This window comes from Erithacus rubecula (genome assembly GCF_903797595.1).
Source record: "Erithacus rubecula genome assembly, contig: scaffold_104_arrow_ctg1, whole genome shotgun sequence".
Classification (NCBI taxonomy): domain Eukaryota; kingdom Metazoa; phylum Chordata; class Aves; order Passeriformes; family Muscicapidae; genus Erithacus; species Erithacus rubecula.
In genome coordinates, this window is record NW_027636365.1 from 413960 (window position 1) to 435442 (window position 21483).

Below are 21483 nucleotides of genomic sequence, written 5' to 3' on the forward strand. Positions count from 1 at the left end.
GTTCGTCTTTGCCCAGCAGGAGGGCAATTGAAATTTTACTTCAAAAGACTCTGTTCGACATGGTTGGGCAAGGCCTGATGGTTTAACATCTACAGATTGATAGTAGCCAGAAGATACACAGGAGGTAAACAAGCATTAAGGAACTTCACCCCCAGTGTGGTTGGAGACACCTGATCTGGGAAAAGAGTGGTAAGAGGAGCAAATAATGAGGGCCTAATTCAAATCTAAGGGATCAAAAACCAATACGAGTGAGTGAGCTGTGCTCTGTGCTCCCAGCCCAGGCGGAGTTTAACCCCTCTGTGCCTCTGTGCTGTGCCCAGGGTTGCTGCAGGCAGTGCCCCAGCCCTGCTGGGCTGTGCACAGGAGCTGCTGCTAGGCAGAGCTGTCTCTCTGTAGCGCTGCCTTTGCCAGGAGCTGCCTCTGTGCCAGGTGCCCGGCCCAGCTCAGCAGCACAGACACAGCACAAGGACTTTAATGACCCTCTTGAGTGTTGGGGATATATCCCTGAACATCAGTCCCTAGGAGGGAGCTGAAGAAAACTCTGAAGAATTGCAAGTCAGAATCAAACTCCAAAATTTCTTAAAGTTTTAATGGGTCCCACTGATGAACACAACTGAGAAAGTGTCCCCAGGTTCCAGTCAGAGGAGGAAATTGGAGGAAGAGATGACAGGTGGGAACAAAGTGAAGCCAAGTCTTGGTGCCCTGGAGTACAGCAGAGTCGATGCCACCAAGGACTCTGAGGAGACACCTTGTCCTGATCCATGGGGCTTCCTGGCACAGCCCCAGCAAGGATGGGCACTGTCACCCCTTGTCCTGCCCTCAGCATCCCCCCCCACATCCCAGAGGTTTTAGGGATCTGCTGGGACCAGTCCCTGGGGAGCCTTGGTCAGGAATGGCCCTGGGAGGTTCCTTCATGCTCCCAGGAACTGCAGGTTTTCCAAAGGACTTTGGGTTTTCTTGTGCCTTGGAGTCTCTGAAAGCTTTGTGCAATCATGACCTCCAATTATCTGTTTTAATTAGTCTCTTGAGAGCCTTTCTCAGTAACAACACTCAGTGGGTGTCATTAATGCTTCAAGGTACTTCAGGTTTTTTAAAGGTACTTTCCTTTTTCCTTTTGTCTCCGAGTCTCAGAGGATTTTGGGCAATCATGGACTCCAACTCTCTCCTCCAAAGAGTTCATGAGGAGCCTGTGCTGGGGATGGATCTCAATGGGACCCATTAATGCTTTGAGACACTTTGGGTTTTCCTTCTGACTTTGACATCTGGAGAGGTTTGTGCAATCTCCTCTCAGGCCCTGAGGTTCAAGGGTTCAGCACCAAATGCATCACAGAGCTCATTGGGATCAAGCAAGTCCTGACAAAGCATGGCTCTGCCTTGATTTCCCTTTGGTCTGGTGCCATTTATTAGGAAGGTTGCTGTTGCAGTTATGGAGAAATACTCCAAAGAGTTTCTAAGAACTATGTATTCCTATTTTAAATGGTGTCTTTCATTATTGCTTCTTTTTAGAGCAGAGGTGATTGCAGCATTCTGTGATTGATACTGATGTGGGGTCTCTGCTCAGGAGGTCTGGCCTGCTCAGAGAAGCTGTGCCTTGAGGTCTGACCCAGTGTGGGCAACCTTGCTCCATATTCCCCAACCCCATCCTTTCTCTTCTCACTCAACAGGGACCTGCTTTGCTTGGAGAACTGGCTGCACTCAGGCAAAGAGGGGCTTTCATCCTTTTGTCTTTTTGAAGCAATTAAAAACTCCTGGGGCAGGGTGAGTGGGTGGCTCATGGCAGGGCTGCTTTCGCCGCTTATCTTTGTGGCAGCACAGGCAAGGAAGCAGCACGGTGGCTGTGCTGGTGATGAAGCACGCTGCTGCTGGGGACGTGGTTTCTGGCGCAGAACTTCTGAGGCCAGACTGCTGCTTCTGGCTTTTCAGGGGGCTCTGATGTGACCGGTGGTGACAGGGTGGCTGCTGGCTCTCTGTCTCAGCAGCTGCTTCGCACGGCTGCTCAGAGGGCGGAGTGTGCTTGGGGGCAGGGTCCTGAACAGGAGGGGAGGGGTGTGACTCAAAAACGGGAAAGAAGGGGGATTCTGTGCCTTCCGCCACGTGGTCTGCGGTATTTTGTACAGCAGGGGGGAGGAGAAAATGTGAAAAACAAAACTTTTCTTGCTGCAGGAGAGGGGCTGTAGGGGAAGTGGAACACGGAAAAACTGGGGTTCAGCATTTTCTGAATATTCATTAGGAAGTTGAACACCTAGACTAATTAAAATAAGCAAATGTAGAATTTTTACTACTGGAAAGACTTCACTTTGCAATTTGCCCACGGCTTCATTTAAAAACTTATTATTTAGAAATGATTTTTGTGAAATGTCAGGATAATTTTCACACAGCCAGCATACTAAAAGTTTCAAATCCCCCTTCAAAAATTTAAATTGCTGCAACAAAGAATGTTTTTAAATTGGAGATAAATTTCCTGCTGTGAGCAGATGTATCTTACTTGCATTTTCACCACAAGTCTCTTCCCAGCATGCAAGAAAAAAAGGAGAAAAAGCAAAGAATGCTGCAGAGTTTTAAACTCACCACAGTAAGATTAAAAAACAGTCTCAGGCTGGTTGATGTAGATGCATTAATGGAAAAGAGTCTGGGTTTGGAGTGCCATTGGTTGCATTTAGATGTTGCTTGGGGTGAAGGAGCAGGAAAGGCCTTTGCAGGTTTTGCAGAGATGTTTATTTCAGCCACGCATGGATCCAGGGATTGGGAACAAAGGTGAAGGGACTTGTGGGGGTCCAGGTTTTGTCATGGGATCAGGAAACAGGGAAATCCTTAGGGACCAATTGCCAAGGGACAGGGGGCTGTCACAAGGGAAGGGCCAGGGCAGAGGGCCAACAGGGAATTAGGGTGGGAGTGACCAAACGGCTGACCGACAGGGAGAGGGCACAGGGCTTGTTCTAATTGGGAACGCCTTTCTGGGTCTCCACAGTCTCCCTTTTCGTCATTACTGCCACATTTGCCTACCTGAACCCCCTTGCTCTATCTCTTCCCCATTCCTGGATCTGGCCCTATCAGTTCTGTACTTGGTGGTGCTTCCAGCCCTGAATCCCCTCATCTACACCCTCAGGAACCAGAAGCTCAAGGCTGCATTGTGGAGACTGATGGCTGGGTGGTTTCAGGAATATTAAAGTGCTGACAAATTTCTGAATATCACTTGTAATAAAAGTAATCTTTGATACTTCTTATTGGTTTCAATTTGAAGCTTTTTTTTCTTTGATCTACTTTTTTTTTTTTTTCTAATATTGTCCATAAAAATGTCATTCTTTGTGCCATTTCCCACTTTCTTTTTCTCCACCTTCCCTATGACCACAAACTCTGTCAAGGAGGAGCTGCACTCTCAGTGGCTTTAAATTAACTAAAGGATCTCCCAGCAAAGTTTCCTCTAGAGATGCCCCTTGTGTTTCCTTCTCTGGAGCAGCAGCAACAGTGTCTGTGTGCAGAGCTCAGGGCAAATCAATGCTGACACAGCACGGTGCTGCTGTGAGGAGATGGAGCTGAGTAAGCACAAATGCCATCAGCCCCTGGGGCCAGCAAGGGCTGGGGGATGGGTGGGGAAACAACACAGATTTTTTATGGAGGCTCTGAAAGTCTGTTCCCATGAGCTGTGACTTCCCTATCCCATTGCAGATACTGTTGATCAGAGCCAGTGAAGCCTGGCAGTCTCCACCAAACTGTCCTGAGCATTTCCTTTGCTTCAGCATTGATTTCTTTACCCTTATTTGTAAAATTTCTTCCTCTTGCCAATCCTTGTTCCTTCCCCTGCAAACAGCCCATTCCAGTTTGCCCTTTCCTCTCTTGCCCCACTCCCCACTTCACTTCTTGGGTTGGCATCACAGGAACATCCCTTGGGGAGCAGGATCATCCTACAAGTGCTTCAGGAACTGTCTGCAGAGTCCTGCAGTGCCTCATGCTGCTCCCTTGCCAGAGGAACCACAGGCCAGGGGGGCACATCTGGGCTGGTGTGTCTGGGTATAGGGTTCCCTGTTCTGGGCACTGAGGAGGGGCTGGAGAGGCTCTGCAGGACTGACAGGATGGGCTTTGGGGCTGTGTGGAGAAGCTGAGGGCCTGGGTTGCTGGACCTCCTGAAGACGAGGCCCAGGGCTCATCCTGCAACTGTTACAGGGGTAGTTTCAGAGAATCACAGAATCAGCGAGGCTGGAAATGACCTTGGAAATCATCAAGTCCAACTTGTGCCCTGACACCACCTTGTGCCCCTGAGCCTCATCTTCTCCAGGATGAACAACCCCAGCTCCCTCAGCCACTCCTCACAGGACTTGTGTTCCAGACCCCTCATCAGCCTTGTTGCTCTTCTCTGGACACACTCCAGCCCCTCCATGTCCTTCCTAAATTGGGGTACAAGAACTGGACACAGCACTTGAGGTGCTGCCCAACCAATGCCAAGCACAGGGGAAAAATCACTGCTGTGCTCCTGCTGGTCACAACATTCCTGACCCAGGCTAGGAGTCATTGGCATTCTTGGCCACCTGGGCACGTTGCTGGCTCATTTCCAGCCTGCTGTCCATCAGTGCTCCCATCTCCCTTTCTGCCTGTCCACTATCCAGCCACTCTGACACCAGCCTGAAGCACTGCAGGGGTTGTTGTGGCCAAAGTGCAGGACCCAGCATTGGTCTTGTTAAACCTCACCTTGTTGGATTTGGGCCCTGGATCCAGCCTGTCCAGGTCCCTCAGTGGAGCCCTCCTACCCTCCAGCACATCCACACTCACACCCAGCTTGGTGTCATCTGCACATTTCCTGATGGTGCACTCAGTGCTCTCATGCAGATCATCAATGCAGATATTGAAATCCACACTGGCTGGCTCTGATCCTTCTGCCATCCTGTAGGTGCCCTGTGATGGCACGCAAGGTGATCTCTTTCATCATCTTGACAGGTACTGAGGTCAGATTGACAGGCCTGGAGTTCTCCAGAGCCTCTTCCAGCCCTTCTTGGGGATGGGCTCACATTGGCACCTCCAGTCCTCTGGGACCTCCCTGGTGAGCCAGAACTGATGAGAAATGATAGAGAGCAGCTTCGAGAGCTCATCCAACAGCTCCCTCACCCCCTAGGATGGATCCCATCTGTTTCCAGATACACCTGTGAGCATCTGAGTGGCTCAGCAGGTCCCCAGCTACTTCCTCCTGGAATACAGGTCTCTGTTTTACTCTCTGTCCCCATCTGCCCCCTCAGGAGAACACTTGTCCTGAGGACAACCTGTCTTATTGTTGAAAACTGAGGCAAAGTAGGGGTTAAGTTTCTCAGACTTTACCTCATCTTTGGTAACCATATTCCCTCCAATAAGGAATAGAAATTCTCCTTGACCATCCTTTTCCCATTAATGTATTGATGACATAATTTTTGTTATCCTACACAGAAGCGGCCTGGTTAAGTCCTAATTGAGCTTACAGCTGTCTAATTATATTTCTGCATGACCTAAAAACATCCTTAAACAACCCCTTAGTTGCCTGCCTCTCAGTCCAAAGGTGATGCAGCTTCTTTTCTCCCTCAGTCCCTGAATAAAGCTCCATGCCCAGCCAGACCAATCATTTTCATTGCTAGCTGACTTTTGGCACATAAGACAGGTTGTTTCTGCTCCCTCAAGATTTCTTTCTTGAAGTGTCTCCATCCGTCCTGCAACAGTTTCTTTTTAAAGACTGTTTCCCTTAAAAAAAAAAGCACCTGATTATTTAAATGTGCATCTTGAATAGTCCAGAGACTACCCTCCATAATTCCAGAGTAGAAGTTTTGGTCATGCCCCTCCTTCTTTCATCGAATACTGAAAAATTCAATCATTTCATAAATACTGTACCCCAAACAGCCTCTGACAACCACATCTCCCACCAGACTTTTCTGTTTCTGAACAGCAGGAGACAGAACTTTCCTTGGGAGTGGCAAGAAAAGGAAACCTCCCCAAAGAGCAGCCTGGAAAGTTCAGCCTGGAGGTGAGGAAAAAGCAAAGTCCCTGCCAGGCCAGAATGTTGGTGGCCCAGGTGTCCCAGCTGAGGCTGGGCCATGCCATGGCTCTGTGTGCCAGGAGCCGGCAGCACCGGGTGCAGGGAGCCCAGGGAGGACACAGCAATGCTGGGCTGAGAAATGCTGGGGGCACAGCGAGATGGGCGTGTGCAGCCGGCCAGGGCAAAGGAGCAGAAAACACAGGGGCAGAGGCTGCAGGAGAGATGGCCAAGGGCTGGGCAGGGCTGGCAGGGCCAGAGGCACCCAGTCCTTTGTGTCCTGGGCTGGGCAGCGCCTCTGGAGCCCCACAGGAGGAACTTTCCTTGCAGGGGCTGCACTTTGCTGCTTCCTCAGCCCTCCCTGAGCAGGCTGGCAGGGCTTGCAGTGTGATGCCACTTGTCCTTGCTGCCCCTTCCATCCCATTGCCCCAGAAACAGCCCCGAGCCACTCGTGAAGGACAGGCCTTGCTGGGCCAGGCCTGGGCTCAGCTCTTGGCCTTTCTGCTTCCACCAACCAGCCCAGGTCTTGCTCAGCATTGCAGTTCCTTCTCACAGCCTTTGACTCCTGCAATCCTGGATGCAAGGATCTGCTCTCACCAGTCCCTGGGGAGCCTTTGCTAGTCCCTGCCCTCAGTGGGGCCAGGGATGCTCCAAGGCACTTGGAGTTTTGCTTCTGATTCCTTGAGCAGCTTCTTCAACCTTCTCTCAATGCCTCAGGCTCCTGGACTCAGCCCCAAATCCACTGTGGGCATCATTAAAATACAGAAAGACCTCAGGAACTCTTCGTCTTCCTTCCATTGTCTTCAAGTCTCCCGGGCTTGTGCAGCTCATTGGAGTTCTGCTAAGGGGAAAGATTTCAAAGTGCATCTGATGCCTATATTCTCATCAAGGGAATATTTTTCTCATTTTCATTTCAGAGAGAAAGTTATAGAAGTATTTCTCAAGTGATATTTATGATGAATGTCTCCTTAGGAGCCCTAGGCACATACAAGAAAGAGCCTCGTGCAGGCTGACCCTCTTTGGACAACCTGCTCCTCAACCCCATCATAACCATCTCATCATATCTCCCACCTGAGACTGACAACTGAAAATACGTAAAAACCCTCAAAATTCCTCTTTAACATAAAAATATTTTTAGATATTTATATTACAGTTATATTTTTCCTTGTTTAAATTATTACTATTCTATAATTCTAAAATCTAATTTTTTATTATTATATTAAAACTCTATACAATATTGCAAACTAAAAAAAATGATTGGTCATTCATTCTAAGTTACACAATTCCCTTCATTAATTAAGTAATCTCTATTGGTTATTATTTATCCTATTTTAAGATAATTTGTAATATATGTATTAATTTTGGCATCTTTATTATCATCTCTTTCTCAGAAAGGATCAAGGTGGTCACTTTGGGGTTCAGGGAGACATTTCTCAGGTGCATTTGGGGCAGTTTTAGCTCTGGGGAAAGAATTTGAAAGGAAGTTCAAGGACAGGAGGACACTTGAGGTCATAGAGTTGGATCTAAGAGAGAACTTAGGGACCCTGAGGGAAGGTCTGGGCTTCAGAGCAGGATGAGGGTGTCCAGGGGGGCACTTGGGTGTCTGGGAGGGGAATGTGGGGCCCTGCAGGTTCCGGGCGGGCACTTGGGGAACTCTAAAAGGGCTCCAAGTTCTGTGAGGAATGATGGGAATTGTAGGCGTGGATATAATATAGTTTAATGGGGTCATGGAGCATCATGGGAGTTTGAGGCTCAGCTGCAATGTCTCTCAATGGGGCGCGGGGCATGATGGGAGAGGAAGTCACGGCTGGAATGGTGTTTTACTGAAACTGCACAGCATGATGGGAGCTGTAGTGCAATAGAAGTGGTTCTCTCTGAGACTGGGGTCCGGGAGGGCACTTGAGGGACACTTTTGCCTCTGAGCAGAGAATTCACATTCTCAGAGGGGAACGTATAAAGTTTGGGAGCACTTGGGAGGAGCTTGGGAAGCTTGAACCGGGCTCATAAGTGTGCAGAGCACGAGAGGAATTTTAGGTGCATGACTGGGTTATGAGGTGCTCTGAGCTCACGGCGGATGGCAGGAGATGAATTGCCAGAAGTGGTTGTAACAGGCATCTGTGGAGCTGGGAGCATTCAGGGGATGTTGGGACGTTTTTGGGGGGTGCAAATTGGGAGCTGAGGGGGCACTTAGGGATCCTTGGGGGTCTGGAGGACCATTCTGGGACATATGGTGGGGTTCTGGGGTTCTGTGGAGTTCAGGGCATGATGGGCATTGTAGTCCCAGTGCCAATGGGGCTCTATGGGGCCACGGGGCATGATGGGAGTTAGAGGCAGAAAGTAAAGATGGCGCCAACTTCAAGAACCACCCCCAAAGCACCTATCCCCTGCGCTGAACCTTCTTGGTGGCACCTTGGGCTGGCACACACCTGAAGAACACGTGTGTTTGCACTGGGGAAAATTAGGAGTTTTAGATTGCATCAAAAATAACAAAAATGAAACATCCCTCTGCCTGCTGAGCCTACTTTTTGAAGCAGTCTCAGGTGATGGAGGACAGACAGGATGGGGTTGGGGAATGTGGAGCAAGTTTGTCCACACTGGGTCAGAGCTCAAGGCACAGCTTCTCTAAGCAGGCCAGACCTCCTGAGGAGAGAGCCTGGATCAATATCAACCACAGAATGATGCAGTCACCTCTGCTTTAAAGAGAACAGCAATAAAATACACACTTCCAAAAAGAATGTGTATTTTTTGAAGCTCTTTGAAATATTTCTCCATAGCTGGAGTCGGAAAACTTCCTGATGAACTGCAGCAGGCCAGAGGGAAATCATGGCAGCTCCATGGTTTGTTAGGAAACCTCTCAAGAATTCAGGCATAATCAAACTCCAAAGTTTCTTATCCCATTCATGGATCCTACTAAGGGACACAACTGAGAAAGTGCCTGCCCGAACAGGGTTTCGGCTGCCCTTCTCTGGCCCAGCTGAGGTGGGGCTGCCTTCCCTTCTTCCCTGAGTTTCTCCGTTCCTTCACCCAGAAGTGGTGCTGACCCCAGCGCTGGACCTCATGAACGGACCCCTCCCATCAGCATTTCCAGCTGCTTTGCCCCTGCCCCGCTACCCCCACCCCCCTGGCCCATGCTGACAGCAACGATGGCTTGTCCTCACTTTAGAGGGGGGAGCAGTAGGGGCTGGTTTCATTTCTGTAGTGGCCATGGGAGGAGGGAGTGCTGGGGCAGATATTTCTGAGCTCTATTTCCTGGTTCTAAGGGAAGAGCTGAAAATTTTTGATGATGACACCCAAATGAGAGAGGCTCAGGCTTGTGCCTGATGCTGTTCCTGTTGTAGGACAGTGAAATTGGAAAAAGAGAAAGAAAAGATATGATTGTGTTATTGTGAATCACCTTTGCCTCATTTCAGGCTTCAGATGAGACAAGTCTAGGTCTTTGCTACTGACCAAGAAGGATTTGCTCAATGTTTCTACTAAACTTTAGAATTCCTCATGGAACACAGGTGCCATTTTGACACTGAGGAAACAAGGAATCACTTGTGACACTCAGGTCCCATGGAACCAAGGGGCCATTGTGACACAGCAGGGCCACGTGGATCCAGTGGTCCATTTGGACACTGTGGATCCACGTAGACCACAGCAACACCAACAGAACCTCATGGACCCAAGGAGTCCATGAAGTCCTAGTGAGGCTGCATGGAGCCAGTGGTCCATTGTTACCCTGACCATCCAAGGAGTCCATTTTGGTACCATGGGAGCTCGTGGAATGAGGTAAACCATGGTGACACTGCAGAACTTTATGAAACCCAACATCCATTGTGATCCAGCAGGACATCATTGGAACCAAGAAACTGCTGCTGACAGTACAGAAACTCATGGAACCAGGGTCTGCTGTGGCACTGTAGAACCAGCAGAGTTGCTGGACCTTGTTCCCTGGCCCTTGGGAAGTGAATGTGGTAAGCTGGGTCGGCACTGGGGTGTGGGCAGTAGATTTGGTCAGTGGATGTGGTCAGTGGGTGCAGTCAGTGGGCACAGTCATTGTGTTTGGTTAGTGGATGTGGTCAGTGGATGTAGTCTGTGAAGGTGTGGTAATTTGGTGTGGCCAGTGGGTCTGTTCAGTTGTGTGTGGACAGTTTGAGTATGGTCACTTGTGTGTCAGTCAGTTTGTTCAGCTAAGTGGTCAGTGGATTGTGGTCAGAAGCAGTGGGTAGTGGGTGTGCTCAGTGGGTGTGGCCATTTTGGGTGGTCACTGGGTTTGGTCAGTGAGGTGTGGTCAGTGAGGGGGGTGGTCAATGAGGGTGGTTATTGGGAGGTGGTCCGTGGTGGTATGGTCACTGGTGGTGTGGTCAGTGGGTGCGGGCAGTGGGTCTGGTCATTTGGGTGGTCAATGTGTGTAATCAGTGAGGTGTGGGTATTGGTGTCTTGGCAAAGGGTGTGGTCAAAGGTTGTGGGCAATGGATGTTGACAGCAGTGTGTAATCAGTGGGTGTGGTCGATGAATGTAGTCAGTTGGTTAGTCGGGTGGGGGATAGTCACTTAGGTGGCTGGGGGTTTGGTGGTTTGTGTGGTCAGTGGAACATGTTAGCGGGTGTGGCCATTTGCTTGTGATCATTGGGGTTGTCAATTGGGTGTGATCACTGGGAATTGTCATTGGGGTGGCCATTGGTGTGTATCAGGGGTGTGGTTATTGGGTGTGGTCAGTGGGTGTACAATCAGTTTGGGGGTCATTGGGATGTGGTTGGGGGTGTGGGAGTGGATGGGGTCCATGGACGTTGTCAGTGGGTATGGCCAGTGGACGTGGTCAGTGTGTGTAAATGATACCATAGCCCCCAAGAAAGACCCCTGGGAATAGTCCCCTAAGACAAAGAAACCCCTCAGAGAGATGCCTCCCCCCACTCCTTATCTATTAGGATTCCTATTGATCTTTTAAGTTGTTAGATGATTGGGTTTTTTCTAGCTTAGAATTTTAAAGTAATTGGATAGTTTTTTAACTTGTAGTTTAATTGGTTAGAAACTCAATCCCTTAGAAAGATATAAAAACACTTTGTTGTACTATGTAATCAGATTTTGCTAGTGGAAACCCTTCAGAGAAATAAACTACCTTTGGAACCTCTGCAGCGAAATCCTGAACTCTTCTTGGCTGGCTCTGTAGTTGTACTGCATTGAGGACTTTTCAAATCTATCTGGACTCGTAGCAGTTCGGAGGCTAGATACTCCCTGCTAGTTCTACAGTTACAGAGGAGAACAGGGTTATATATAGAAAAACCAGGAATCACTGGGATCATAGTGGGAGTGCTGCAACCATGGCAATGGCCTGGGCTGGGTGATGTAGTGCCTCAGGATGTGTAGGGAGCACTGTGACCCTGTGGGGCCTGATGGAACCAAGGGGAAATTGTGACACTGTGGGGCCTCATGGAATCATGGAGACCACTGTGACATTGCTGGGCCTCACAGAATCAAGGGGACTGTACTGACACTGTGGAATCCATGGAATGTTGGGATCCTTGTGACACTGTGAGGTCCCATCAAAGCAAGGGGCCATTGTGACATCATGGGCCTCATGGAACCCTGGAGACCATTGTGACACTTTGGAGTGTCATTGAAGCAAGGGGTCACCGTGACACTGTGGGGCACTATGGAGCAAAGGAGACCATTGTGAACCTTCAAGGCCTCATGGAACCAAGAGGCCCCTGTGACACAGAGGGGTCTGATGGAACCCAAGCAGAACATTCTGACACTGGTGCCCCATGAAACCAAAAGACGCAGAACAGGTCTGGCTGGTTTGGTCTCCCAGGTGCCACCTGACTGATCTAGCCGACTTTGGCATGTTGAGGTCCTCATCTCATCTGCTACTAAAACACTGGGGCTCCCTACATTCCATCCTATGGAAAAGAACCGTCCTTCTTGGCCAGGCACACATGGCCACAATTGGATTCCACCTCCTACGTTGCAAGCCCTGCTTGCACTCTGCTCCCTCACTCTGAGCTTGGCTGCTGCCAGCAGCCTCATGCAACATCACCTTTCATTCTCAACATGATTCCATCCTGCAGAAAACTTCATGCTGAAAGGAAGGGCAGCAGATAGGAAGCTTGCTTTTATTTTGGAGACACAGAGGTCAGTATTATTCTTGAAGATTTTCTGGCAATTCAAGGTGGTGCCTAAACTGTAAATTCCATGTCTGTTATATGCTGTGTCTGGGTGTGGGGCTCCCTGCTCTGGGAAGTAAGGAGGGGCTGGAGAGGCTCTGCAGGACTGACAGGATGGGCTTTGGGGCTGTGTGGAGAAGCTGAGGGACCTGAACTGCTGGACCTTCTGAAGAGGAGGCATAGGGCTCATCCTGCATCTGCTCTAGGGGTGGTTTCAGAGAATCACAGAATGAGCCAGGCTGGAAAAGACCTTGGAGATCATCAAGTCCAGCCTGTGCCCTGATACCACCTTGTCTCCCTGATACTTCATTTCTCCTAGGAAAACAACCCCAGCTCTTTCAGTCGTTCCTCACAGCACTTATATTCCAGACATCTCACCATTCTTGTTGCCCTTCTCTGGACATGCTTTAGCCCCTCCATGTCCATCCTGAATTGGGGGCCGAGAACTGGACACAGCACTTGAGGTTCTGCCCAAACTGTGCTGAGCACAGTGTCACAATGGCAACTTGACCCCCAAGGCTCTGCAGTGTCACAATGGATCCTTGGTTCCATGAAGTCTTGCAGTACAGCAATGCTCTCCTTGGTTCAACAGAGTCACAATGGCCTCTTAGTCCCAAGGAACATCATGCTGTCAGACATGTTTCCTTCATTCCAGGAGTCCCTGAGGAGCAGCACTGGCCCCTTGTTTCCATGGGTCCCTGCAGTGTCACAATCGTCCCATCATTATATGAGGTCCTACTCTGTCACAATGCTCTGCAGGGTCTTACAAGGCCCTGCAGTGTCACAGTGGCCTCTTGGTTCCATGAGGCCTCTAAGTGCTGCCATAATTCCTTGGTGCTGCAGTGTCACAGTGGAGACCTGTTTACACAAGATCCTGCAGTGTCGTGAGGGACACTGGGTTCTCTGGGGCACCACAGTGCATCAATTGTTCCCTTCATTCCAAGAGTCCTTGCAGTGGAACAATGGGGCTTGATCCCATTGGGCCCCAGGCTCTCTCAGGCTTTCCTTGGCCCTTGCGAGAGCCTGAGGCCGTGGGGCCACTGCCCAGAGCCCCCTGCCCTGAGCAGAGCTGTGGGGCCAGAGCCTGCTGGGCTGTGCTGGGGAGAGGCCCTTGGTGCTGCACAGAGTTCAGGGCAGCTGTCACAGCTTGCAGGGAGATGGGCTGGCCTGAGAGAGCCTGCCAGAGAAAGCAGCAGTGTCCATCTCAGCCTGGCTGAGTGTGCAGGGGCAGGACTCAGCCCAGACCATGTGGGGTAGAGCCAGCGCCTGTGGAAGGCATTGGAAACAAGCAAGTGGCCCAGAGAGGAGGCTGCTCTGTGCCCTTGGTGGCATGCACAGAGCAGGGAGGGGGCCCAGGACATTTGTCACTGCCATCCTCTGTCCCCAGCTGTTGCCCGCCCTGGCTGCTGAGCCCAGGTTTGACCTGGACTGAGTTTGGCTGTGGCCCAGCTCCATCCTCCTGCGGGGCTCAGGGCCTGATCCCAGCCATGACCATCCCTGCCCCAACTCTCTGCTGGCCCAGAGCCTGGCAGAGCCTGGGGCAGGGCTGTCAGTGCAGCCCACAGGTGCCACGGGCTGTGCAGGAGCTGGCAGAGGCTGCCAAGCAGGGAGGCCATGGGACACAGAGCTCCAGGGCTGCTGTGGGCACCATGGCAGCACAGGGGCCATTCTCACTTGCAATGCTCCTGTCCTGGATCTGGGTTTTGCAGGGGCTGTGCCACCATGACTGGGGGCAGGGGACACAAAGGGGCCACGGTGATTGCTGCCGGGGCTGACAGCAAGGCCAGGCACACACAAGTAATTGCTGTGCATTGCCTGTGCTGGGCAGGGCTGGCTGTGGCAAGGGCAGAGCTCAGCTGGCCTTGGTGGCTGCAGGAAATGTCAAGAGACCAAGGAGTCTCCATGGCTGTGTTGAAGACCAAGGCTGGAGGAGGGAATGCAGGGCTGCTGTGGGATGGGGAGGGGATTGAATTCCTGCAGATACTGATGTGAGGCTTAGGAAGGCTTGATGGGAAGAGAAGCTTCACAAGCCCCAAGGAGGGGAATGTTATCATTCTCCACCAGGGGAGCACACACAATGGTTGTTCTTCCTAACCCACTGGTCCATGGAACTGCGCAATGCCCATTGTGTGAGAAGGAGAATTGGAAAGCAACCAGCCCCATTTGTGCCAACTTTTAACAGCTCACCAGGCAGTCAGGTGTGACTGTGGCATCACCAATCACCAGGGACCACTAAAGGGATCCCCAGGACTGAATAACCCATCTATGAAGGAGAGGGAAAATTTGTTGATGATTTCTGGGAAAGGAGTATCATATGTGTTTATTCTGGGACAATCACTAAATATGTATCTAAAATAAAGTCTCTAAGAAGGAATATTACTGTGCTCAACATGCACAGCTTTGGGAAAAGCTATTCTCCCCTTCTGCCTCTGGCTGAATAAAGAATGCTGCTTCTTACTGCTCCCTGATTTTTTTGTAGCAGTGTCAAAATGGATCCTTGGTTCCATGAGACCCTGTAGTGTCTTCATGATCCCTTGGCTCTGCAGTATCATAGTTGGACTCCTGCTTACATGAGTCCTCAAAGTGTCCCAATGGATCATGGATCCTTGTTTCCATAAGGTCTCACTGCATCACGACATTGTCATCAGTTCACCCAGGCCCCACGGGCTTCCAAAGGTCTGCTTTGCTCTGCAGCTTTAAAAGAGCCCTTGGTTCCATGGGGCCCTGCAGTGCCTCACTAGCCTTTGCTTATACAAGACACCACAGTGCCACAATGATATGCTTTCAGCAGGCCCTGAAGTGTTAGAATGGTTCCTTGGTTCCTTGAGGCTTCGCAATGTCACAACAGTCCCTGGTTTCAATGGGACACCCCAGTGTCACAAGGGTCTCCATGGTTCCACAGTGTGACAATGGACCCTTGGTTACAGGAAGCCTGTATTTGCAGGGCTGGAACCCCTTTGCCCTGGAGCCAGGCTGAGATAGCTGGAGCTGTTCAGCCTTGGTATGAGAAGGCTCAGGGAGACATTAGAGCCCATTCCAGCACCAAAAGGAGCTTTGAGAGAGCTGGAAAGGGACTTTGGACAAAGGGCTGGAGCGACAGGACAAGGGGGAATAGCCATGAGGTGAAGGAGAGCATGTTTAGATGGGACATTGGGAAGAAATCTTCCCAGTGAGGGTGGTGAGGCCCTTGCAGATGTTATCCAGAGAGGTTGCAGACTCCCCACCTCTGGAGATGCTCAAGGCCAGGTTGGATGGAGCAATCTGGTCCAGTGGGAGCTGTCCCTTCCCATGGCAGGAGATTGGAACTGGATAATCTTTAGGATTCCAACCCAAGGCATTCTATGATCCTAGATTTCCCCCTCCCTGCCTCATTTAACAGCAGGTTGACATGTTCATTTTGCAGCCATTTACTGCAAACAGTCACTGAATTGACTTTGCTCTGGATGTTGCCTGCAGCCTCCATCAGCTCCAGCTGAGCTTTGGCTTTCCTAAACTCATGAACACACACTGAGGTCAGATTTATGAATTCCACCTCCTGGTCATTTTGTTTTGGCTCATTCCTGCCTCTTGTCCCTGAGGCAGCACAGCCTCTTGGCCAGCAGAGCCCCCACATCACCCACACCAGACACGGCACAGCACAGGGAGTGTTTTAGGTGGGCAAATGTTCCCCACCAGAGTGTCCACTCCAGACCTCAGTGTGCAGTCCCACCACCACATCCCATGCCAGGGATGACAGACAGCCCTGCTCTGGGGTCTGCCAAGGGCTGGGTGAAGAGGGAGCCCAGGCAGGGCTGATGCTCTCCCTAGAGCCGTGCTGAAATCAGCAGGAGGAAGGAGATAACCACAGAACAAATAGACCAAGGAACTGGGGGGAGTGCCCAGGTCTGAAAGTGTCTGATGGAAGAACCTGGAGGGATGCTCAAAGCCCTGGGGCACCTTCTCAGGCTGGCCATGCCACCAAGGCGACAGACCAACCATGACATCAAGGCCACAGTGTTGAGAATTGATTAGAAAGCCATGGACACAACTGTGGACATGGCTCAGCTGAGGCCTTGTTGCAGGAGAGCAACTCCTGCTAAGTAGTAGCTAGGCCTTACTCTTAAGCAGATTTTGCTGAGCAACAGTGTTTACTTTTAAGAGACTTTTGCAAAAGCAATGCAGTTAGCATAATTTGCAGAGTTAGTCGAAAAGTAATCCATATGCCCATTGTTCAATCAAGGCCTTTACTTCCAAGGAATCACGTAGCAAACGAGGTATAACCCTGGGACGGATACTATATAGCAATAAGTATAAGGGAAGTAGTAGCAGCAGAATAGCACGTATGCTTTTTGGCTAGAAATTCAGTAGGCGTGATTATCTCACATTTGCACTAACCAATAATAAGAGAAGGCGTACATAGTAAAAACCAATAAGATTGTACTAATATGAATAATGCTGATTTATGCTATGTTGGGCTATAAAATTGTCTGATGCTCTCAATAAATTTGGATTATGCTTTATCAATCACATTGATTGTCTGGCTGATCCCCTCGCTACTCCTCCACGAGTGGCTCTGCACCCCCGCAGTGGCACCCGAACAAGTGGCTTCCGACCCTAAGGCCTTCTAACCATAGGTCTTGTTCTACCACACCGTTGGGGGGTAAGCGAGTGGGGAAGCTCCAAGTTGCAGCACTTGGAGGGCAAAGATTCCTGTATGCTGGCATACTGCTGGTTTCCGTGCCTGGGTACTCCACATTCTGGAGGCTCGCCGTCCCAATTACGCCACCGTACAGCGTTTCACACGACTGTGGTAAAGGCTGCAATGTAATGTGGGCACGCAAATTAAGTTTTGATTCCTGAGCTGCCCCCTTCGTTAGTTTAAAAAACTAAAAAAAAAAAGGGGAAATTATGGCTAAGCAGACAGGACAAGCGGCTTTTAATTTATTTAAATGCTTTTTAGAAAAGCGAAAGGTGGAAATAGATTATAAGAAGGACTTCTTAAAGTTGTTAGACTATGCTAGGGAGAAAGAATTTTTTATTGCTCCTGAGGAGCTTGTTACAGTTGAGGAGTGGAAAAAATTAGGAGATTGTTTAGCTTGGGAGGTCATTCAGAAAGATAAGACAGCTAAAAGGCTAGTTTGGCCTTGGCAGGTTATATTTAACTTTTTTGAATCGTATCAGGCAGAGAAAAAAATTGCTGCTGTTTGCGTCCGTAGGTTTAGATGGCAAACCTCTTGCTGCAGAGCGAGCTGCACAGGCTGGTATGTATGTTTTTGGAGGAAATAATCTTCCAGATCCACCAGCTCTGTCACAATTTACAATGCTATAAAAATCTGTTTCTAATGCAGCTGTTCAGTCTCCTTCTGTAGCAGAGCCCTCTGTCTCTCCCACGGACATAACAAAACAGCAAACTGAGCAAGTTTCAGATAAGGAAGTTGAGGAAAAAGCAAAGATAAAAGTAGAAATTGAGGCTAGAAATTGGAATAAAATCATGGGCGAAGCAATAGCAGCTGGGGACCAAAATTTTGTTGCAAAATTACAGGGAGACTCAATAGTTTAACAGCAGGCATTTCCGGTTACATATTCTCCTACTGCAGAAGGCATGCAGATAACAATAGCTCCTTTGGATTGGAAGTTGTTAATGTAATTACGTAGCACAGTAAATGAGGCAGGAATACACGGGGAGCCTACAAAACAAGTGCTTAATTATATTTGGGGTTCAGGACTATTGTTACAAGAGGACATGAAAAATGTTTTTAAACTTATTATGACACAATCACAATTTATGCTATGGCAGGCTCATTTTCAAGCTTCATGCGAAGAGGCTGCACATATTGAAAGGAGATAGTAAAGGAGGCAATGTGATTAGCTAGGGCTGCATATGATTTAGTTAGAACTGAGAGAGGAGAATTACCATCCTATATGCATATTAGACAAGGTCCACAGGAGTAATTTTCTAGTTTTGTGGACAAGCTTACTGCGGCAATAGAGAGAGCAGGAGTACCTCAATATATGCAGGGGCCACAGCTTAAGGAATGTGTCATACAAAATAGCAATGCTCAAGTAAGATCAATAATAGCTACATTATCAGGTGATTGGACTGTAGTGGATTTGTTAGATCGTATGAGTAAAATTCCACAAGGAACTCAAGCTATGTTAGTTGAGGCTGTTAAGGATTTAACATTAACTCTAAGAGGCAGGCAGTCTCAGGATCAAGCTTTTGCTGTTGCTGCACTTGAGCCATTAAAGCCACATAAATTTCAGACTGTTGACAAGTCTCACTCCAATGTGAGGTGTTTTTGATGTGGGCGGAAGGACCACATACAACGAGACTGTCAAATTACAAATGTTTGGTGCTGTAACTGTCAGTGTAACTCACATTCCACAGATGTTTGCAGATATAAGCCAAAAAACGGCAAGCCGAGCATGAGGGGACGCGATGTGAAGACACCAACTGCGTATCCAGTCACCCAAGCACCTCCGGTAGCCCCTCCTTATTCCCTGCCTGCAAACGTCAGCCAGCCACTGCAACAGGTTCCTTGCTCCCTGCCGGTGAACTTCAGCCAGCCACAAGAGGGAGCCTCAGCCTGGACTTGGCAATAGACATTGTACTTAAAGACTCTAAACCTTTAAAGGTTCCTACTGGGGTTTGTGGAGCTTTAATTTTAAACGGACAATCTTATGGAGCTTTATTATTGGGACGATCTTCAACTATTTTACAGGGACTAACTGTTGAGCCTGGAGTTATCGATGCGGATTATACAGGTGAAATTATGATTATGGTTCATACACGTTTTCCTCCTATCAGTATTCCTGCAGGAAGCTGCATAGCTCAACTGATTCCACAACAGCAGCTGATTAAGGAGGCCCAAGGACCACTGCGAGGAACTGGTGGATTTGGATCTACAGGAGGTTTGGTATTACTTACTCTTACAATGGATCAGCGCCCTGTTGTGGAGGCTATATTATGTTTTGCTCAACAGGAAAGGCAACTTCGAGCCTTATTGGATACAGGTGCTGACATTGCCATTGTTGCTAAGCGTCATTGGCCATCTGATTGGCCACTGCAAAATCGTCTGGAGGCAGTTGAAGGGGTTGGACATGGATTTTACAAAAATTGGCTACAATTATTTCTGAAAGAGCTGTTTCTCGGAGAGTGGAGGATGTACCCATTGACATTACTATTTTACAGGGAAAAGATCACCTCATGGGTGCTCTCACACAGCTCACAGCGGATCATCAGACACTTGTTTTGGAATGGCTTTTTACATCTGTGCAACCTAGGACGCAAGGACCTGCTGAGGTACAATATATGGGTAGAGGTTACATGTGTATTATTGCTCCCACAGGAACCATTTGGGTACCCAGCAAATGGATTCGTCCAGTGATTGATGACGGAGGCTGCACCTCCTCTACCTCAGACCCAGGAAGAAGAGGAACTAGAGGAGAGAGAGCGACTGAGGGATCATCTGACAGTACAATCCTTAGTCCAACAACTCGAGAGTCTTCTGAAGAGGAACAGTAAGTGGTCAACTCTTTCTGATTTGGAAGAGTTTGCTATTTACCAACCTTAATTATTTGCTGATTAAATTGGACTGGGAAAGAGACAATGTTTAAGCTGTAATAAAAAATGTAAGAGAGGTGCATGGGTATTGATATAATGTGGTAGATGTAAGGAAAAAATGTTGGTTACATCAAACACACTTATGGCAACCTGTGTGTCTTATTTGTACTGAAAAGCTGCAACATACTAATTGGCAGCGAGAGGCTGTGGCATTAATTGACACTCATTTTTCCTCAGGAGGTGAACAACGTGATCACCGGCAACCTTCTCTTGTAACTGTAGGGTATGTTGTTGAAAATTGTAAGAACAGGTATTGATTTTTAGTACGTTGGCGTCTCTTGTTTGCTATCCAACAGATAGAGTGGTTTGCAGCTACAGTAGTACTAAAATCTGTCTGTTCTCAGGATATCCCAGATATTACACGTCACTGTTGTATACCAGAACATCAATGGGATGATGTTATTAAGGAGCATCTTCGGCCTGAATCTAGGCATGGTAATCTTAGAGATGCTGATCGCTTCCTTCATCCTGACTGAAGCATGGATACCAACACAACCCAAAACTAATGTGTGGGTTACCCTGGTAAATAAGACTGGGCAAGATGCTATATGCCTGTCTTTGTCAACACCAGGTAATCCTTTTTCTACATGCTTGGTTGGTATCCCACTTGATTGCTGGCCATGTCCTGATGCACTTTCAGTCTGTAACATTTCAAATCCGAAGAACAATGTTAATTTTGGGGACTTATGGGTTCCATATTTAAAGCATGCATCTTTAGAATCTCAAGAGTTGGAATTGATGGGGTCAGTTCGAGCTGATGCATGTGTGATGTTCAATTACTCTAGAAAATCTTTACATCAGCCAGACGCAGTTTTGGTAAATGCATCTCTTTCAGTGTATCGAAATGCTTCACTGTGGTGCAATTATACTTCTGCTACTATCTCAGAGTCCAGAAACACTCCTTTTGCCTTGCCCCCAGGTGTGTTGTTGATTTGTGGGGACAGAGCTTGGCCAGGCATACCACCTAGATTGAGGGGAGGACCATGTACCTTAGGAAGACTTACCTTGTTTACTCCTAATGTGTCAATGATTTTACAGGCACGTCGAAGACACCTTTGCATTAAAAGATTGGCTCATGCTTACAAATCTGACTGTCAGGATAATGTCAAATTTTGGTCAACTGCACAAACTATAGCAGCATCTATTTTTACTCCAGGTGTTGCTAGTGCAAGAGCTTTAGCTCAACTTGATAAACTTGGCTGTTGTTAGCAAAACAGACTAATGCTACATCTATAGTTCTATCACAACTTTTGAATGACGTTGATTCTGTTCGTCATGCTACTTTGCAAAACCGAGCAGCTATAGATTTTTTGCTTTTAGCACAAGGCCATGGATATGAAGACTTTGAAGGAATGTGTTGTATGACCTTTCTGATCATTCTGTGTACATTCATAAACAAAAAAGTGATTAGAAACAGCTTACTACTCACTTGCAAAAAAAACTGGATTAGGTTTAACTGATTGGCTAAAGTCATTACATTTGGGGCCATGGCTGACATCTCTTTTACAGCACCTTATAATAACTGCACTTGTAATTGTGGTTGTACTTCTGCTTGTTCCGTGCATTTTTCAATGTTTGCACAAAAGCATGACACTCATAGCAGAGTCTGTCATAAATCATGCTTTTCTTGCACAAAATAAAAGAGGAGGAATTGTTGAGAATTGGTTAGAAAGCCATGGACACACTGTGGATATGGCTCAGCTGAGGCCTTTTTGCAGGAGAGCAGCTCCTGCTAAGTAGTAGCTAGGC